The 20,757-nt window shown below is 44.3% G+C and overlaps 1 protein-coding gene across 1 annotated transcript in view; it reads left to right on the forward strand.

Annotated features, from left to right (window-relative positions):
* Nucleotides 1-20,757, forward strand: part of LOC311145184 (ras-related protein Rab-26-like) — a gene marked incomplete at both ends in the record, with an annotated part of 119,165 nt that overhangs the window by 82,699 nt on the left and 15,709 nt on the right. The window lies entirely within an intron of this gene.

Below are 20,757 nucleotides of genomic sequence, written 5' to 3' on the forward strand. Positions count from 1 at the left end.
TCTAAGTGACTTGGAGGGGTCGTTTGATAATGGAGAAAATATGTCTGTCTCTCTAGTGTCATTTTGTAGCAAAGCCATAACAGTGTAATGATATATCATTATATTGTGCATGGGAGGGATGGAACATCCTGTCTTTTCTTTCTCTGCTGCTGCTGCACCTGTCAGCAAGAGGGAGGGAGGGGGGGGGGAGAAAGAAAGTGCGAGAAAGAGCAAGAGAGAAGAAGGGAGCGACAGAGTAAGAAAGAGAAAGAGAGATTGTGTGTGTGTGTGTGTGATTGACAATGTAGCTTTAGCCCCTGTTAGTCCCAGTTGTCTGTGTGACTTGGTCTCCCTATAGGCTGCCTGTGGGACCGTCCCTCTGTCTGCCTGTCTTTCTGTCCGTCCGTCTCTGTCTTTCTGTCCGTCCGCTCCCAGCCTGCCTATCTCTCGCTCTCTCCTCATCACCAGAGCTCTCAGGGGAGCCTCTAACAGTGTGCTGATGGCCACCGAAACACACACAGACCTGATGGCCACTGAACGGATAGGACTCACAGGGTGTGTTTCTGTCACTCTGTGGTGTTGCCTCAGACCTGTGATTAGTGTTTCTATTAGATGGAAAAATCAGGTGTTGTTCTGTCTAAGTGTTAAGTGGTTGTTTTTCTAACATCAAAGGTTTTTTAGGAAATAATTTGTAAAGCTTTACACCAAAGCATCAACACTTGTGGCAATGATTGGTACATTGATTTGTATTCATTGTTTCCCTTACACCTCATGCCCATAAACTGGACCTGCTGCCTACCAGACCTGGGTTCAAATACTATTTGAAATTATTTAAAATACGTAAGATGTGTTTGATTGAGCTTGCCTGTTGCAATGGAACCAATAGAGATGTCCCAAAAATGTAAACCCTGCCCACCTGGTACTCTAGACAGGCAAAGGCAAACGCTCAAAGTATTTGAAAGATTTCAAATAGTATTTGAACCCAGGTATGCTGCGTACAGTACATTACAGTACAAAGCCTAACTTGAGATGTGCACACTTAACATAACCCCCTAGAGTTGATTGACGCACTGGTGCATCAATCTGAGTTACATATCTTATGATTTCTTTTTTTACTGTCCTTTTTGCCATTTATGAATGTGTTATTCAATGCATTTCTATGGGCTTTAGTAGTAAAGGCCTAAATCAATATTTTATCAAATAATAGTTTCATAATTTGTTTTGATACCTAAAGGGGTCCTAAAATTCCAAATCAAATAGCTAAATAGTCCATAGTATGACCATCCTAAAACAATTCCATATGTCAGCTTAGCAACCCCCCCCCCCCTCACCCCCCTACAATGTCTTAGACTCTAAATAATTAAATGTTAATCATGCTATCCAATCTATTTGCATGTAAGGCCCTCAAGTTAGGATTTAAGGCATGTTTTCAACTGATGTGTTCAACTTTAAGTTAAACTGAACACAATGAGCAGGATTGGATGGCTGTAGCCAAGATAATATGTGTGTTAGCTCTGTATGCATAATGATTTGGCCTCCTTCTGGCAGCAGAAGCAGGAACACTGGTCCCAGATAACAGGATGAAGAATTGCGTAGATAAGAACTACCCAACCACTCACAAAGAAGACATTCATTATAAATCAAATCACATCAAATTGTATTTGTCACATGCGCCGAATACAACAGTGAAATGCTTGCTTACAAGCCCTTAAACAACAATGCAGTTTTAAGAAAAAGAAGTGTTAAGTAAAAAATAGATAAGTAAAACATTTAAATAAAAAAATAATTCAAGAGCAGCAGTAAAATAACAGTAGCGAGGCTATATACAGGGGGTACCGGTACAGAGTCAATGTGTGGGGGCACAGGTTATTTGAGGTAATTGAGGTAAAATGTACATGTAGGGAGAGTTAAAGTGACTATGCATAGATAATATAAATAGAGTAGCAGCAGCGTAAAAGAGGCGAGGGGGGGGGGGGGGGACAATGCAAATAGTCCGGGTAGCCATTTGATTAGCTGTTCAGGAGTCTTATGGCTTGCGGGTAGAAGCTGTTAAGAAGCCTTTTGGACCTAGACTTGGCGCTCCGGTAACGCTTGCCGTGCGGTAGCAGAGAGAACAGTCTATGACTAGGGTGGCTGGAGTCTTTGATAGTTTTTAGGGCCTTCCTCTGACACCGCCTGGTATTGATGTCCTGGATGGCAGGAAGCTTTGCCCCAGTGATGTACTGGGCCGTACGCACTACCCTCTGTAGTGCCTTGCGGTCGGAGGCTGAGCAGTTGCCATACCAGGCAGTGATGCAACCAGTCAGTATGCTCTCGATGGTGCAGCTGTATAACTTTTTGAGGATCTGAGGACCCATGCCAAATCTTTTCAGTCTCCTGAGGGGTAATAGGCTTTGTCGTACCCTCTTCACGACTGTCTTGGTGTGTTTGGACCATGATAGTTTGTTGGTGATGTGGACACCAAGGAACTTGAAGCTCTCATCCTGCTCCACTACAGCCCCGTCGATGAGAATGGGGGCGTGCTCAGTCCTCTTCTTTTATCTGTAGTCCACAATCATCTCCTTTGTCTTGATCACGTTGATGGAGAGGTTGTTATCCTGGCATCACACGGCCAGGTCTCTGACCTCCCTATAGGCTGTCTCATCATTGTCGGTGATCAGGCCTACCACTGTTGTGTCGTCGGCAAACTTAATGATGGTGTTGGAGTCGTGCCTGGCCATGCTGTCATGGGTGAACAGGGAGTACAGGAGGGGACTGAGCACGCACCTCTGAGGGGCCCCCGTGTTGAGGATCAGCGTGGCAGATGTGTTGTTACCTACCCTTACCACCTGGGGGTGGCCCGTCAGGAAGTCCAGGATCCAGTTGCAGAGGGAGGTGTTTAGTCCCAGGATCCTTAGCTTAGTGATGAGCTTTGAGGGCACTATGGTGTTGAACGCTGAGCTGTAGTCAATTAATAGCATTCTCACGTAGGTGTTCCTTTTGTCCAGGTGTGAAAGGGCAGTGTGGAGTGCAATAGAGATTGCATCATCTGTGGATCTGTTGGGGCGGTATGCAAATTGGAGTGGGTCTAGGGTTTCTGGGATAATGGAGTTGATGTGAGCCATGACCAGCCTTTCAAAGTACTTCATGACTACAGACATGAGTGCTACGGGTCGGTAGTCATTTAGGCAGGTCATCTTATTGTTCTTGGGCACAGGGACTATGGTGGCTGCTTGAAACATGTTGGTATTACAGACTCAGTCAGGGACATGTTGAAAATGTGCTTCAGTGTTGCTTGCCTCGAAGCGAGCATAGAAGTAATTTAGCTCGTCTGGTAGGCTTGTGTCACTGGTCAGCTCGCGGCTGTGCTTCCCTTTGTATTCTGTAATAGTTTGCAAGCCCGACGAGCGTCGGAGCCGGTGTAGTACGATTCAATCTTAGTCCTGTATTGACACTTTGCCTGTTTGATGGTTTGTCGGAGGGCATAGCGGGATTTCTCATAAGCGGCCGGGTTAGAGTCCCGCTCCTTGAAAGCGGCAGCTTAACCCTTTAGCTCAGTATGGATGTTGCCTGTAATCCATGGCTTCTGGTTGGGGTATGTACGTACGGTCATTGTGGGGACGACGTCATCAATGCACTTATTGATGAAGCCAGTGACTGATGTGGTGTACTCCTCAATGCCATCGGAAGAATCCCGAACATATTCCAGTCTGTGCTAGCAAAACAGTCCTGTAGCTTAGCATCTGCGTCATCTGACCACTTCTTTATTGACCTAGTCACTGGTGCTTCCTGCTTTAGTTTTTGCTTGTAAACAGGAATCAGGAGGATAGAGTTATGGTCAGATTTGCCAAATGGAGGGCGAGGGAGAGCTTTGTTACGTGTCTCTGTGTGTGGAGGAAAGGTGGTTGCACATTTAACATGCTGGTAGATATTAGGTAAAACGGATTTAAGTTTCCCTCCATTAAAGTCCCCGGTCACTAGGAGCACCGCCTCTGGATGTGCATTTTCCTGTTTGCTTATGGCCTTACACAACTCATTGAGTGAGGTCTTAGTGCCAGCATCGGTTTGTGGTGGTAAATAGACAGCTATGAAAAATATAGATGAAAACTCTCTTGGTAAATAGTGTGGTCTACAGCTTATCATGAGATACTCTACCTCAGGCAAGCAAAACCTCGAGACTTCCTTAATGTTAGATTTCGTGCACCAGCTGTTGTTTACAAATATACACAGACCGCCACCCCTTGTCTTATCGGAGGCAGCTGTTCTATCTTGCCGATGCAGCGTATATTCCGCCAGCTGTATGTTATCCATGTCTTCGTTCAGCAATACTCGGTGAAACATAAGATATTACAGTTTTTAAAGTCCCGTTGGTAGGATATCCTTGATCTTAGTTCGTCTATTTTGTTATCCAATTATTGTACAATGGCTAATAGATCTGATGGTAGAGGCAGATAATCCACTCGCCGTCGGATCCTTACAAGACCTACGTCCCCGATATCTCAGTCTCTTTCTCATGTAAATGATGGAGATTTGGGCCTTGTCGGGTGTCTGAAGAAAATCCTTCGCGTCCGACTCCTTAAAGAAAAAACCATTGTCCAGTACGAGGTGAGTAATCACTGTCCTGATATCCAGAAGATATTTTCGGTCATAAGAGACGTTGGCAGAAACATTATCTACAAAATAAGTTATAAATAACGCGAAAAAACACGCACAATTGGTTAGAAGGCCGTAAAATGGCAGCCATCTCCTCCGGCACCATTGTAGACAGCTATGTAGATATCTATGAGTTATGTGATTTATTGCATTGTAGTCCAAGTCCCGTTTTTCTTGTGTATTAAGTAGGGTTCTAAAATGTCGGTATCTTTCCCACAATTCCCAGGTTTTACAGAATTCCAGGTAGGAGGATTATTCTCGCCTGATTCCAGGAATGTTTCAACCAGGACTCAAGTGAAGTCTGGACATTTTGGGAAAGATAGTCATTTTGCAACCCCAGTATGAATTAGATATGAAGGATTGTATTTTCTCATATCAGTGAGATCTTACTGGTCAAAATGACTAGTATAAAGTAGGTTTTATAGGCTTGTGTGCTGCTTATAAATATAATAAAGATCTTGTATTTATGTGGTGTCCCATGCCTCTGTTTGTGTCATCACTTTTGTTTTCTTTTTTTCTTTTTTATTATTAGGGGGTAGTTTGTGTCATCACTTGCTATAGCTTCATTATAGGACTCTTCTTCAAAGGGCTTTCTGACTATACATTCTAACTTGCATGGGAAGGCAATTTGGTTCATAATGCCATCGGCTACAGATATCTCACCGCCCACTGAAATAAATGTCTGATTGCGGTACATGGGACGAAATGTTAACAATTCTATCATCATTTATTTCTACAATATGTGAGCTTGTATCAGGGCCAGGGCAGAACCATGGGGTAAGCCGTGAAGTTGAAGAAGGGAAGAGAGAGAGAGAGCTCCATATGTGGTGTGGTGGTAGTGGGCTCATGCGTCACCCATTTTCTGGCAGACACTACCAGCACAGTACTTACTTCTTAAGAACTACACTCTTAGAAAAAAGGGTTCCAAAGGGGTTCTTTGGTTGTCCCCATAGGATAACCCTTTTTGGTTCCAGGTATAACTATTTTGGGTTCAATGTAGAACCGTCTGTGGAAAGGGTTTTACAAAAGGGTTCTACCTGGAACCAAAAGTGTTATTCAAAGGGTTCTTCTATGGGGACAGCCGAATAACCGTTTTAGGTTCTAGATAGCACCTTCTGGTGTTGTCTCCTCAAAGTGGACTTCCTATACAACAGAAGGTGTGGTCATTCTTAACAGCCATGGGAGATGATAGTCCTTTAGAAGAAGGGATTTAGAGAAGAAGACAGAGGGATGAAGATAGAGTTGTTGTTATTGCCGCTTACTTCAAACAGAAAAATATGGTTTGGCCATCTGCCCAGAGATGATGACTATAAAGCCAGACGTACTTCTGGAGAGGCAGATGTGTCTCACCCTCACTTACTGTCACTACCACTGAGAGAGGGAGGGAAGGAGAGACAGTGGGAGAGATAGAGAGAGAGACAGAGCAGGAGTCAGGGAGAGAGAGATGGACTTTGGCAAGCTATTCCATCTCTTCTCTCCTCACCTGACATGACCTCTCCTCTATTCTCCTTTCTTCTCCTCCCCTCTCTTTTCCTTCCCTGTCCTCACTTCTCCTCGCCTCCTACCTTCCCATCTCCTCTTCTCTCTTTTCAGATCCCCTGTTCTCCTGTCCCCTCTTTCCCTCCCTCTCCTCCTCTCATCTCTCTTGCCTTGGCATCCTCATTCAGTCACTGAAGATTACAGCTGCAGATGCCCAGCGGTGCTCCGCTGCCTAACGACCATAACGAGCGCTAATACATGTTAATGAATGCTAATGGTGATGGATACCAAGAAACAGGTCGAAGAAGAAGCAAAAAACGAGCGGGCCAAGGCTTCGATCCTCTATCCCCCTAACCCTCTATCGCCCCCCTGCCATGCATCAGTCTAGCCCCAGAAAGGATTGGAGAGGCACACACATCAGAACTCCAGGAGACCTGCTGAGAATTGCCCGTGGAAGAGCTACTGATAATCAAGGTCATGGTTAATCCAGTGTCTTTCAAAACTAACTGACTTTAAACTGTTAGCCAGTAGTATTGCTAAAATTCCTTTAAAAGGGCACTTCATCACTTTTTAACATACAGTATCTCACAAAAGTGAGTACACCCCTCACATTTTTGTAAATATTTGAGTATATCTTTTCATGTGACAACACTGAAGAAATGACACTTTGCTACAATGTAAAGTAGTGAGTGTACAGCTTGTATAACAGTGTACATTTGCTGTCCCCTCAAAATAACACAACACACAGCCATTAATGTCTAAACCGCTGGCAACAAAAGTGAGTACACCCCTAAGTGAAAATGTCCAAATTGGACCCAAAGTGTCAATATTTTGTGTGGCCACCATCATTTTCCAGCACTGCCTTAACCCTCTTGGGCATGGAGTTCACCAGAGCTTCACAGGTTGCCACTGGAGTCCTCTTCCACTCCTCCATGACGACATCACGGAGCTGGTGGATGTTAGAGACCTTGCACTCATCCACCTTCCATTTGAGGATGCCCCACAGATGCTCAATAGGGTTTAGGTCTGGAGACATGCTTGGCCAGTCCATCACCTTTACCCTCAGCTTCTTTAGCAAGGCAGTGGTCGTCTTGGAGGTGTGTTTGGGGTCGTTATCATGTTGGAATACTGCCCTGCGGCCCAGTCTCCGAAGGGAGGGGATCATGCTCTGCTTCAGTATGTCACAGTACATGTTGGCATTCATGGTTCCCTCAATGAACTGTAGCTCCCCAGTGCCGGCAGCACTCATGCAGCCCCAGACCATGACACTCCCACCACCATGCTTGACTGTAGGCAAGACACACTTGTCTTTGTACTCCTCACCTGGTTGCCGCCACACACGCTTGACACCATCTGAACCAAATAAGTTTATCTTGGTCTCATCAGACCACAGGACATGGTTCCAGTAATCCATGTCCTTAGTCTGCTTGTCTTCAGCAAACTGTTTGCGGGCTTTCTTGTGCATCATCTTTAGAAGAGGCTTCCTTCTGGGATGACAGCCATGCAGAACAATTTGATGCAGTGTGCGGCGTATGGTCTGAGCACTGACAGGCTGACCCCCCACCCCTTCAACCTCTGCAGCAATGCTGGCAGCACTCATACATCTATTTCCCAAAGAAAACCTCTGGATATGACGCTGAGCACGTGCACTCAACTTCTTTCGTCGACCATGGCGAGGCCTGTTCTGAGTGGAGCCTGTCCTGTTAAACCGCTGTATGGTCTTGGCCACGTGCTGCAGCTCAGTTTCAGGGTCTTGGCAATCTTCTTATAGCCCAGGCCATCTTTATGTAGAGCAACAATTCTTTTTTTCAGCTCCTCAGAGAGTTCTTTGCCATGAGGTGCCATGTTGAACTTCCAGTGACCAGTATGAGGGAGTGTGAGAGCGATGACACATAATTTAACACACCTGCTCCCCATTCACACCTGAGACCTTGTAACACTAACGAGTCACATGACACCGGGGAGGGAAAATGGCTAATTGGGCCCAATTTGGACATTTTCAACATGGTACTCACTTTTGTTGCCAGCGGTTTAGACATTAATGGCTGTGTGTTGTGTTATTTTGAGGGGACAGCACATGTACACTGTTATACAAGCTGTACGCTCACTACTTTACATTTTAGCAAAGTGTCATTTCTTCAGTGTTGTCACATGAAAAGATATACTCAAATATTTACACAAATGTGAGGGGTGTACTCACTTTTGTGAGATACTGTATATATTCGTTTTCTCCAGCATCATTCCAGTGTCTACACGTGAAAATTGGGATTTAATACATTCTTTAGTCAAGATCTTTTCTTGAAGAAGAAAAGGTCCCAAGAAAAATACCCCTTATGTCATCAGAGGTCATTTTCAAAAATGTCAGGCAGAGAGAGGGACACACGTTGGACCCAGTGATGTAGTGGTAAAAAAAATAGGTTTGTAAACTCAGATCGCCGGTCGCTGTGAATAAATGAAGGCTCCCTAAACTTTCAATATATTTTTCCATAAAATGTGGGTAAACGCTTGAGTAAAGTAAAATTAAAAAGGTGCGTAAACGGCTTTGACGTGCTTTTACCCTTCACTACATCACTGATTGGACCCCTGGAGACTTGTCGCTAGTTACTGTGGTCAGTGCTTCTATGAATCAGGGAATTGTTTTCCTTATTGAACTGACCAGAGGACAAATTGGCCACTTTCAGACATTTTAATGGGAATAACCTCTGTGACCTTTCAGCAGAGGAATAAATGTTTTAATATCAGAATACAGGCTTGCAGGAGGAATATCTAGGGTTCTACTGTATAAACAAGCAAGTCCAAAGTAATTCATGCATAATCTAAGATATGTATAGTTCTTAATCAACTCAGTAAGGTTGAGTGGAACAAGAAAATAATCAAATCCTGAATACGAGTCCATTTGTCTCTTTTGCTGCTGTGAAATGTAGTCCAGTGTCAGTGGTCCTATTCCTATATGTAATGGTGTAGTTCTGTTGATGACGCTGGCCCAGTAAGGGCAGTTACAGGCTGGAATTCCAACGCACCAGCTATTGTAATGTCATGAATTATCTTTGTGTCAAACTAGCCTACTTCCTATGAACACAGAGCTTATTCTGAAGGCTGCAAGCATCTACCTGTATGGAGAGTCTACCTAGCAATAGTTATTCTGGTTTGTTTTTACAGTAAAACCCAGATCCATTCTGTGATTGTATTCGACCATAGAGAAAAAGAGCTACTGTGCCTAGTGTTGTTCTGTCCAGCTTTTCACTTGGAGTTTATTCCTCCAGGGTGCATCTAGCGGTGGCTGTGCAGTGACCTGGCACTGATCCAGGTATCTGCTCTGCTCGCAGCACCAAAGCCACTCAGCTTTATAACCACATGACCGATCAATGTCTCCAAATTGAATTGGGAATGTTCACTCTGAATAAACTGCACGCTTTTTCATGTGCAATTTGAATCAGCACTGTTCACCCTCCAGATGTTCTATCTGCATTGAGGCTGTGTGAGTGTGTGTTTGTGTGTGTGTGTGTCTTTCTGCATCTGTGCATGCATGTGTGTGGGTGTGTGCTTGTGTGTGTGCTTGTACATGCCTGCATTTGTGCACACTCTTCAGACAGAGGAGAGACCACTGAAGGTAACAGCAGCAGAATTGAAACCTTTTGTTTTAAGGTTTCCTTCATTCTCTTAGTGCTCCAGGGGCCATGGGGCTACCTTCAAATTTAAAAGACTGCATGTTTCTCTGCACACTTGTTATTTAAATGTCAGGCCACCTCGTCAGACGCCTGCCTGCTGTTTCAGAGTGAATAGTCTGTCTAATAGAGGCTTCCAGGGGAAATTAATAGATTTTGGTCTGCAATTCTCATCTTTCCAGGCCCTGTTTGTGTTATTTAATAGGTTAATGATTTGCTGTCAGCTGTTGTTCATATATCCAGTTACAGAGTTACCACTGATTTATGGAGGTAGAGTCCTGTCAAAAAGAGATCTGCAAATAGATTTGATTTGATTTGTCTGGTTAGTGAGGCAGAGATTGGTGAGAGCAGCAGGGTGGTGAAGGTTACACCCATTTTGGTGTTTGCATTATAAATGTATCTCTCTCCAAGGAAAGCTGTGATGAAAAGCAGACTGCCTGAAAATATCTAGGTAGCTATCTATATGAAATGTATTTTTGAATATGCCTTGGACTGTGCCAACAGTGCCAATGAAGGTTTCACAATAATTCCAGAAGACAGAAAGTTGCATCTGTCCTGTCCCCTCAGTACTTCTGTGTTTAGGACCGTATTCCAGCCCAGCAGAGTGAAGTTGAATGGTGAGCATTATGGTAATCAGAGGTCAGTCTGGCAGTTATCTCTTCGTTTTGCTCAATAATGTACCTACTGTTGTTGCCAATAAAGTGTTTTTTCTGCCTTGTAGGCATATAATGATGAGACATGAATATTTAAGAAAGGTCAAGACAGAGTTCTGGCTGGCGCTGTCTAGGCTCTGAACATAGGTCGGTGAAGCAGTTATGCCTTCGATTTGCTCAGTAGTGCAACTTCTGTTGTTGGTAATAAATATTTGTTTTGCCTTATACAAGGTGATGAGGTGTGAATATTCAGAAGTCGAGACAGAGTTCTGGGTACTGACTGGCCGTTGTGCATATGCTGTACAAAATGTTCTCTTCCTCATCGTGTACCCTTGGTATGCACTCTTGGCACTCTATAAAATATCACCCTCAAAATGGTCTATCGTTCTCATAATGGGTTTGGTTAGAGTGGAGATATCCCCCTCAAAATGGTCTATCGTTCTCATAATGGGTTTGGTTACAGTGGATAAATATTCAGTGCTAGGAAATGTAACACGTTAATGTCTTCAACCATAAACATTTACCATGGAGCAGAGAACGTGAGGAAAATAGTTCCTCGTGAGTGATACCTTGTGTATTTCCCAGAGAGGATGGAAACAGAGTAAACAAACTGTCTGGGATTCACAGGTCTGTGAAAAATTGTGTTGTGTCTGTTGTCTGTAGATAGTGTCACACAAGATAAATGGCTCGCTCCAGTACTGTGCAGTTTGTCCGAAATACATGTTTCCCTCTCACTCAGAGAATCGCAATGAATATCATAGGTCCTACTAAAACTGCAAACGTTCATCTGTCTGTTTTTCACCGGTTCCAGAAACGACCTCCCTTTCTCTTTAATCTCAAACCCATTTAATATACACTACATGACCAAAAGTATGTGGACACCTGCTCATCAAACATCTCATTCCAAAATCATGGACATTAATATGGAGTTGGTCCCCCCTTTGCTGCTACAACAGCCTCCACTCTTCTGGGAAGGCTTTCCACTAGATATTGGAACATTGCTGCAGGGACTTGCTTCTACTCAGCCACAAGAGCATTAGGTCTGGCTCGCAGTCGGCATTGAGGTCAGGGTTCTGTGCAGGCCAGTCAAGTTCTTCCACACCGATCTCGACAAACCATTTCTGTATCTTTGTTTGGCATTTACATTCCATTCCACCTCTCCCTCTTCTATTGAAATGCGTGAAAACTTTCAAATATAAATGTCCAACTTTGTATTAATACATTCCCTATTTGGGGAAAAACCTATTCACCAGAGTAATGTGTATCGTGCTCTGCCAAGTACATAGGCTTTGTCCCAAATGGTACCCTATACCTTATGTAGTGCACTACTTTTGACCAGGGCCTATAGGGCTCTGGTCAAAAGAAGTGCACTATGTAGGGAATAGGGTGCCATTTGGGACACAACCATAAGGCTTTGTGAGCTGAATACATGCCAGGCCTGCAGTATAATTGCCCATCACTGTCAGTGTGTGTAATGCATAACAGGTGCTAATGCAGGACTTTTTTTTGACACCTGCTTCAATTAGGCCCGTGAAGAGGACGCATGTCACTGAGGGGCTGACACTGACATGAGGGGGTGTAGAGATCATGCTAAGTGTGATAGCACGCCTGGGTACAGGCGGCAGTGTGATGGTTGTACTAATGTTAATTGATTCCAACCAATGTGGGATGTGTGGAATTTTCAAAAGGAAGAAAGGAGAGGAAGCAATGAATAGCTAAGCTAAGTCCAACCCCTCCCATATCTACCTACATTATATATTTATTTATTTTGTTTTTTCTTTCTCTCTTTTCACCTCTTCATCCCCTCTTACAGAATCACTTTCCCTCTACCTTTCTATCCTCCCTCTCTATCTTCCTCCTCACTCCCTTGTTGAATCACTCCCCCTTTATATTTCTCCCTATCTCTCATCATCTCTCTCTCTCTTCCCCTATTTCTCTCTGTGATAAGGTCAATGTTGATCACTCCTTGATCCCACGTTAAGTCTGTTTTAAGTCGGCCTGGTCCTTCGTAGTCTCCTCTGTGAGGTCAGACCGATAGTGAGACGTTGGGGTTAAACTGTGCTCTGCATAGCTTTTTAATTGTTGCTATATTTACTTGTTTTTGTTCCAAAAGATCGGGAGCAGGACCTTCTCTTGCTCTGTCAAGGCTGTCTCTAAGCTGAGGAATAAACCTTGCCCACTCTCTTTCTCTCTCTCGGTCTCTGTTTCTCTCTTTCATTTTCACATAAGAGTTTCAAATGAATACAGACATTTCAAATGTAATATTATTGGCTATGTACAGTGTTGTAACAATGTGCAAATAGTTGAAGTACGAAAGGGAAAATAAATAAACAAATAAATATAGGTTGTATTTACAATGGTGTTTGTGCTCCACTGGTTGCCCTTTTCTCATGGCAACTGGCCACAAATCTTGCTGCTGTGATGGCACACTGTGGTATTTCACCTAATAGATATGGGAATTTATAAAAATGTGATTTGCTTTAAAATTATTTGTGGGACTGTGTAGTCTGAGGGAAATATGTGTCTCTAATATGGTCATATATTTGGCAGGAGGTTAGGAAGTGCAGCTCAGTTTCCACCTCATTTGGTGGGCAGTTTGCACATAGCCTGTCTTCTCTTGAGAGCCAGATCTACTTATGGCGTCCTCTCTCGATAGCAAGGCTATGCTCACTGAGCCTGTACATATTCAAAGCTTTCCTTAATTTTGGGTCAGTTACGGTGGTCAGGTATTCTGCCAGAGAGCATTCCAGTCTGCTCTGTTTTTTGGTTGATTCTTTCCAATGTGTCAAGTAATTATATTTTTGTTTTCTCATGATTTGGTTGGATCTAATCATGCTGCTGTCCTTGAGCTCTGTCGGGTCTGTTTGTGTTTGTGAACAGAGCCCCAGAATCAGCTGAAAATAGATTTCTTATCACCTCCTCTTTTTTTCTAACCTGTCTTTGTGTCTTCATCAAGGCGCCATGACCGGATAGTTTGGATGGGCCAAGCAGAATGATATTCCAGTGGGAAGGTAGGGAGAGATGAAGGGACTAAGGAGAGAGTACTGCCGAAGGGCATCGCCAGGGAGATATTTAGTTTTGATTCTCTTTTTACTCTATCTGCATCAGCACATTCACTTTATCCCTGAGAGGGAGAGAGGGAGAGTGCGAGGGAGGGAGGGAGAGAGCGAGGGAGGGAGGGAGAGAGCGAGGGGGAGGGAGGGAGAGAGCAAGGGGGAGGGAGGGAGGGAGGGAGAGAGCGAGGGAGGGAGGGAGAGAGAGGGGGGGAGGATTGGTTTTCAGTTTCACCTCACTGAGAGGACAATTACTTGTTGATCTGAATTGGGTCTCAAACCTGCGACCCACGAGCTAAATATGTCCCGTGAGTCGATTTAATGTGGCTCTGAAGACCATTAATAGTGGGTCTACTCTAAACTCTTTGACCTATGCCAAACTGCTGGAGCAGTGTGGTCTTCAAGCAAACTGCTGATAATATCAGTCACTCACAGGGACTTTTCCCTCTGAATTTGGGATGGATTTTGGGACTCAATGAAAGTTGTTAAACTTGGGCTAGACTGCTGATTGGATACTGCCTCAAGAGGTGAGGGGAGACATGAGAGAGCCTGTATGGTCACACACACACATAGTCAGCTCCCATCACTCTTCAAAAACACTTCAGTCAGAGGCAGGTTGGTCAGACTCCATTCTAATCCCTCTCAGCAGATTCAAGCATCAGTCAGCTCTTTTTTTAAGAACATGAAAATAGCTTTTGTTCCGCTGCCGCCCCTGGCCAGAGAAATTAGACAATGAGGGAGATGTCTTTGTTTGTAGTAGTCCCGTGTAGCTCAGTTGGTAGAGCATGGCGTTTGCAACGCCAGGGTTGTGGGTTCGTTTCCCATGGTGGACCAGTATGGAAAAAAATTAAAATAATGTATGCACTCACTAACTGTAAGTCGCTCTGGATAAGAGCGTCTGCTAAATGACTAAAATGTAAATGTAAAATGTGTTACAGGGGTTTTCTGTAGGCAGGTGAATTAAGGTAATTAAATGTGTTTTCACTTCCTATTTGTATAGTTTGCAGTATAATGTAGTGATTCAGGCTGATTCCAGTGAGCATTCAGTCATTCTGTTGAGCTACTGTTTACCATCATAAATAATGATGAGTGGTGTGTGTGTTCAGTTCAGAGGGGAAAAACTTTAGGAGAAGTGTACTGTAATGTAATGAGTGTTGTAAACCGAGTCGACAGACCGCTTGTCTCACAGCCTGCAGCCCTGAGATTCAGCCAAGGCACATTATTCACCGACACACACACGCTTGAATCCATGCAGACATCTATGTATGTACGTTTAACAGTTGATTTTTGATTATGCTTCACTTTGACTGAAAGAAGGCCAGACGAGTGTCTCACCGTGGCTGATCCGCCCCCTCACAACGTTTATCCATATTATAGATACAGCTATCTGTCTGGACTGTCAGTAATGGAGAAGAAAAAAGTTTAATCTGGGAGGGATAGAGGAGAGATGCTCAGCTAACCCTTTAGATAAGCGTACAACATCTACCTCTGCAACATCTATCAGAGGTCAGAACATAGAGATTGTAGAGGAATACAAATATCTGGGTGTCCTTTTGGACAATAACTTCAGTGGAGTAAATGTACAGACCTGATCTACAAAAAGAGTCAACAGAGACTATACTTTCTCAAAAAGCTGGGATCTTTTAATGTTCACTGTACTATACTGACTCTGTTTTACAAATCTTTCATTGAGAGTATTTTAACGTTTTGTATTGTTTGTTGGTTTGGCAATGCCACTGTCAGCCAGAGAAAAATGCTGAGAAGGATTATCACCACAGCAAGCAAGGTACTTGGAGTCAAACAGACAGGCCTGGATGAGATCTTTAAGGTCAGGGCCCTCCGCAAGGCTCACAAAATAATTTTAGACCCAAGCCACCCCCTGTACCCGGACTTTGAACTACTCCCCTCTGGGTGCAGGTATAGGCCACCCCTCGGTAGGAAAAACAGAACTAGACAATCATTTGTGCCAGGTGTAAGATCCATCCTAAATAGCTCGGGCTAATATTCCTATCGACCCAGTAAGGCCAGAAAGCTTTTATTTTTTTTGAGATGCAATTGTTATGCAAGTTGTATTGTCAATTTGTTTTGTATTTAAAACGGCACTTTAAACATGTACATGGCACTGCAACAAAATTTCCCCACAGGGACAATAAAGTCAGTAAAGTAAGGTGTGTGTGTGTGTGTGTGTGTGTGTGTGTCTGTGTGCATGCATTCGTGTGCCCGTATGTTTCTGTGTTGTCTGGAAGCTGTGAGAGACATATTGTTTGACTCAGCCACCATGTTGCTCCTACCTGTTCAGACAGCTCCTCACAGACCCAGTCCATATAGCCACCATGTTGCTCCTACCTGATCAGACAGGTCCTCACAGACCCAGTCCATATAGCCACCATGTTGCTCCTACCTGTTCAGACAGGTCCTCACAGACCCAGTCCATATAGCCACCATGTTGCTCCTACCTGATCAGACAGGTCCTCACAGACCCAGTCCATATAGCCACCATGTTGCTCCTACCTGATCAGACAGCGCCTCACAGACCCAGTCCATATAGCCACCATGTTGCTCCTACCTGTTAAGGCAGCGTCTCACAGACCCAGTCCATATAGCCACCATGTTGCTCCTACCTGTTAAGGCAGCGCCTCACAGACCCAGTCCAAATATATGTACATTTACATTTTAGTCATTTAGCAGACGCTCTTATCCAGAGCGACTTACAGTTAGTGAGTGCATACATAATTTTTTGTATATATATATATATATTTATTTTTTTTCATACTGGCCCCCCGTGGGAATCAAACCCACAACCCTGGCGTTGCAAACGCCATGCTCTACCAACTGAGCTACATCCCTGCCGGCCATTCCCTCCCCTACCCTGGACGACGCTGGGCCAATTGTGCGCCGCCCCATGGGTCTCCCGGTCGCGGCCGGCTACGACAGAGCCTGGATAGCCACCATGTTGCTCCTACCTTGTTTTGATCACGCGAATACACTGAAACGGTGACTGAGTTTATCAGGAAGTGTATAGGTGATGTTGTGCCCACTGTGACTATTAAAACCTACCCTAACCAGAAACCGTGGATAGATGGCAGCATTCGCGCAAAACTGAAAGCGCGAACCACCGCATTTAACCATGGCAAGGTGACTGGGAATATGGCAGAATACAAACAGTGTAGCTACTCACTCCGCAAGGCAATTAAACTGGCAAAACATCAGTATAGAGACAAAGTGGAGTCACAATTCAACGGCTCAGACACGAGACGTATGTGGCAGGGTCTACAGACAATCACGGACTACAAAAGGAAAACCTGCCACGTCGCTGAAACCGACATCTCGCTTCCAGACAAGCTAAACACCTTCTTCGCCCGCTTTGAGGATAACACAGTGCCACCGACGAGGCCCACTACCAAGGACTGTGGCCTCTCCTTCTCTGTGGCCGACGTGAGTAAGACATTTAAGCATGTTAACCCCCGCAAGGCTGCCGGCCCAGACGGCATCCCTAGCCGCGTCCTCAGAGCATGCGCAGACCAACTGGCTGGTGTGTTTACGGACATATTCAATCTCTCCCTTTCCCAGTCTGCTGTTCCCACATGCTTCAAGATGGCCACCATTGTTCCTGTACCCAAGAAAACAAAGGTAACTGAACTAAATGACTATCGCCCCGTAGTACTCACCTCTGTCATCATGAAGTGCTTTGACAGAATAGTCAAGGGTCATATCACCTCTACCTTACCTGTCTCCTTAGACCCACTTCAATTTGCTTACCGCACCAATAGATCCACAGACGATGCAATCGCCATCACACTACACACTGCCCTATCCCATCTGGACTAGAGAAATACCTATGTAAGAATGCTGTTAATTGACTATAGCTCAGCATTCAACACCATAGTACCCTCCAAGCTCATCATTAAGCTTGAGGCCCTGGGTCTGAACCCCGCCCTGTGCAACTGGGTCCTGGACTTCCTGACGGGCAGCCCCCAGGTGGTGAAGGTAGGAAACATCTCCACTTCGCTGATCCCACAAGGGTGCGTGCTCACTCCCAGTTCACCCATGACTGCGTGGCCCAGCACGCCTCCAACTCAATCATCAAGTTTGCAGACGACACAACAGTAGTAGGCTTGATTACCAACAATGACGAGACCGCCTTCAGGGAGGAGGTGAGGGCTCTGGGAGTGTGGTGCCAGGAAAATAACCTCTCAATCAACGTCAACAAAACAAAGGAGATGATCGTGGACTTCAGGAAACAGCAGAGGGTGCACCCCCCTATCCACATCGACAGGACCGCAGTGGAGAAGGTGGAACGCTTCAAGTTCCTTGGCGTACACATCACTGACAAACTGAAATGGTCAACCCACGCAGACAGTGTGGTGAAGAAGGCGCAACAAAGCCTCTTAAACCTCAGGAGGCTGAAGAAATTTGGCTTGGCACCTAAAACGCTCACAAACTTTTACAGATGCACAATTGAGAGCATCCTGTCAGGCTGTATCACCGCCTGGTACGGCAATTGCACCGCCCGCAACCGCAGGGCTCTCCAGAGGGTAGTGCGGTCTGCCGAATGCATTACCAGGTGCAAACTACCCGCCCTCCAAGACCTACAGCACCCGATGTCACAGGAAGGCCAAAAAGATCATCAAGGACATCAACTCCCCGAGCCACTGCCTGTTCAACCCGCTATCATCCAGAAGGCGAGGTCAGTACAGGTGCATCAAAGCTGGGACCGAGAGAATGAAAAACAGCTCCTATCTCAAGGCCATCAGACTGTTAAATAGCCATCACTAGCACATTAGAGGCTGCTACTGCCTATTGAAATCACTGGCCACTTTAAGAAATGGAACACTAGTCACTTTAATAATGTTTACATTCTATTCTATAATATTCTACTGTATCTTAGTGCATGCCGCTCCGTCATTGCTTGTCCATATATGTATATATTCTTAAATTCCATTCCTTACTAGATTTGTATGTATTGGGTATATGTTGTGAAATTTTTAGATATTACTTGTTAGATATTACTGCATATTACAGATATTAAGCATTTCGCTACACCCGCAATAACATCTGCTAAACACGTGTATGTGACAAATAAAATGTGATTTGATTTCACCTGTTCAGGCAGCGCCTCACAGACCCAGTCCATATAGCCACTGTGTGTGTGTGTGTGTGTGTGTGTGTGTGTGTGTGTTTGTACACTGTGTGCACAATTATTAGGCAAGTTGTATGTTTGAGGATACATTTTATTATTGAACAACAGTGCTCTCGGTCAATCCAAAATGTTAATAAACTTCAAACCTGAATATTTAAGAAAGTAAAAGTGAGGTTTTGGCTTTCTTTGGAGAATATCTATGTGTGCACAATTATTGGGCAACTATTGGTGTACAGAATTATTAAGCAACTAAAAGTTCCCCATCTCACTTGTTTATTTTCATCTGTTAAAGTGAGAATAATAAACAAACAACTCAACATTTACAAATAAACATTTCTGACATTTCAAAAAAATATCAGTGAACAATATAGCCACCCTTTTTTTCAATAACAGTCATAAACCTTCCTTCCATGGAGTCTGTCAGTTTATTGATCTGTTGACGATCAGCTTTTTGTGCAGCAGCAACCACAGCCTCCCAGACACTGGTCAGAGGTGTATTGTTTTCCTTCACCGTAAATCGACCGTTTAAGAAGGGACCACAAGTTCTCAATAGGGTTTAGGTCAGGTGAGGAAGGGGGCCATGTCATTATTCTTTCATCTTTAAGGCCTTTACTGGCTAGTCACGCAGTGGAGTACTTCGATGCATGCGATGTAGCATTGTCCTGCATAAAAATCATGGTCTTCTTGAAAGATGCAGACTTTTTCCTGTACCACTGCTTGAAGAAAGTGTCTTCTAAAAACTGGCAGTAGGTTTGGGAGTTGAGTTTGAGTCCATCTTCAACCCGAAAAGGTCCAACTAGCTCATCTTTAATAATACCAGCCCATACCAGTACCCCACCTCCACCTTGCTGGTGTCAGAGTCGAAGTGGAGCTCCGTGCCCGTTACTGATCCAGCCACGGGCCCATCCATCTGGTCCATCAAGAGTCACTCTCATCTCATCAGTCCAAAAAACCTTTGAAAAATCTGTCTACAGATATTTCTTGGCCCAGTCTTGACGTTTCAACTTATGTGTCTTGTTCAGTGGTGGTCGGGTTTCAGCCTTCCTTACCTTGGCCATGTCTCTGGGCACTCCAGGTAGGTTGCAGTTCTGGAATATGACAGCACTGGAGGATAATGGGTTCCTGGTAGCTTCACCTTTGATTCTTCTCAAATCTTTGGCAGTTAATTTGCGTCTTTTTTTTTTCAACACGGTTCTTGCGACCCTGTTGACTATTTGCAACAAAACGTTTGATGGTTCTGTGATCACACCCCAATATCTTAGCAATTTCAAGAGTGCTGCATCCTTCTGAAATACTTTTTACAATTTGTGACTTTTCAGAGTCAGTTAAATCTCTTTTTTGGCCCATTTTGCCTGAGGAAAAGAAGCTGCCTAATAATTATACACACCTTGATATAGGGTGTTGATCTCCTTAGGCCACACCCTCACTCATTACACAAATACACATCACCTGATATGCTTAAATCCAATAAGCATTCCAGTTTATACAGCTTGAAGTTTGGAAATATGCATAATAATGATGATATGGTCAAAATACTGACTTGCCTAATAATTGTGCACACAGTGTATATGACAGGATACAGGTGCAGTAGACAGAGGTTCAGTACTTATACACCAGCTCTAACTGCATGTCCTGCAACATCGTTATGCTCAACAACTGACTTTCATTTCTTCGCTAGGTTTATCATAGCTTTCATGTTGATCATGTTCCCCCTCCTTGGAGACAAGACCTAGATTCTCCCAGAATCCCTAGATTCTCTACATTGCCTGCGTGCAAAATGGCACCCTAGTCCCTACATAGTGTACTGCTGAAAACAAGGGCACTTTAAAGGGAATAGGGTGCCATTTGGGATGCAGACAATATAACTAGCAAGCGCTTTCTTCAGAGCCATCTTTCCGTGACTGTGCCTGTTTCTGTGAGCCAGACTACACAGTGCTGTCTGTCTGTTTATGAGGAAACTCAGATGATCAAAGAGCAGGCAAAACAGCACTGTCAGTCATCCAGGGGAAATCCCCTCAGAGACTTAGACAACAATGTGACACAAACATCTGGGAGTTTGGTAGGATGCAGTATAAGACTCTGTACCTTACATTCGATTAAAGGTTGCAAGATGGTTGCTGTAACCAAAGGCAAAACCCAGGACGTTGTCACCCTGC

Source organism: Coregonus lavaretus (genome assembly GCF_964263955.1).
Source record: "Coregonus lavaretus genome assembly, chromosome: 2".
Lineage (NCBI taxonomy): Eukaryota > Metazoa > Chordata > Actinopteri > Salmoniformes > Salmonidae > Coregonus > Coregonus lavaretus.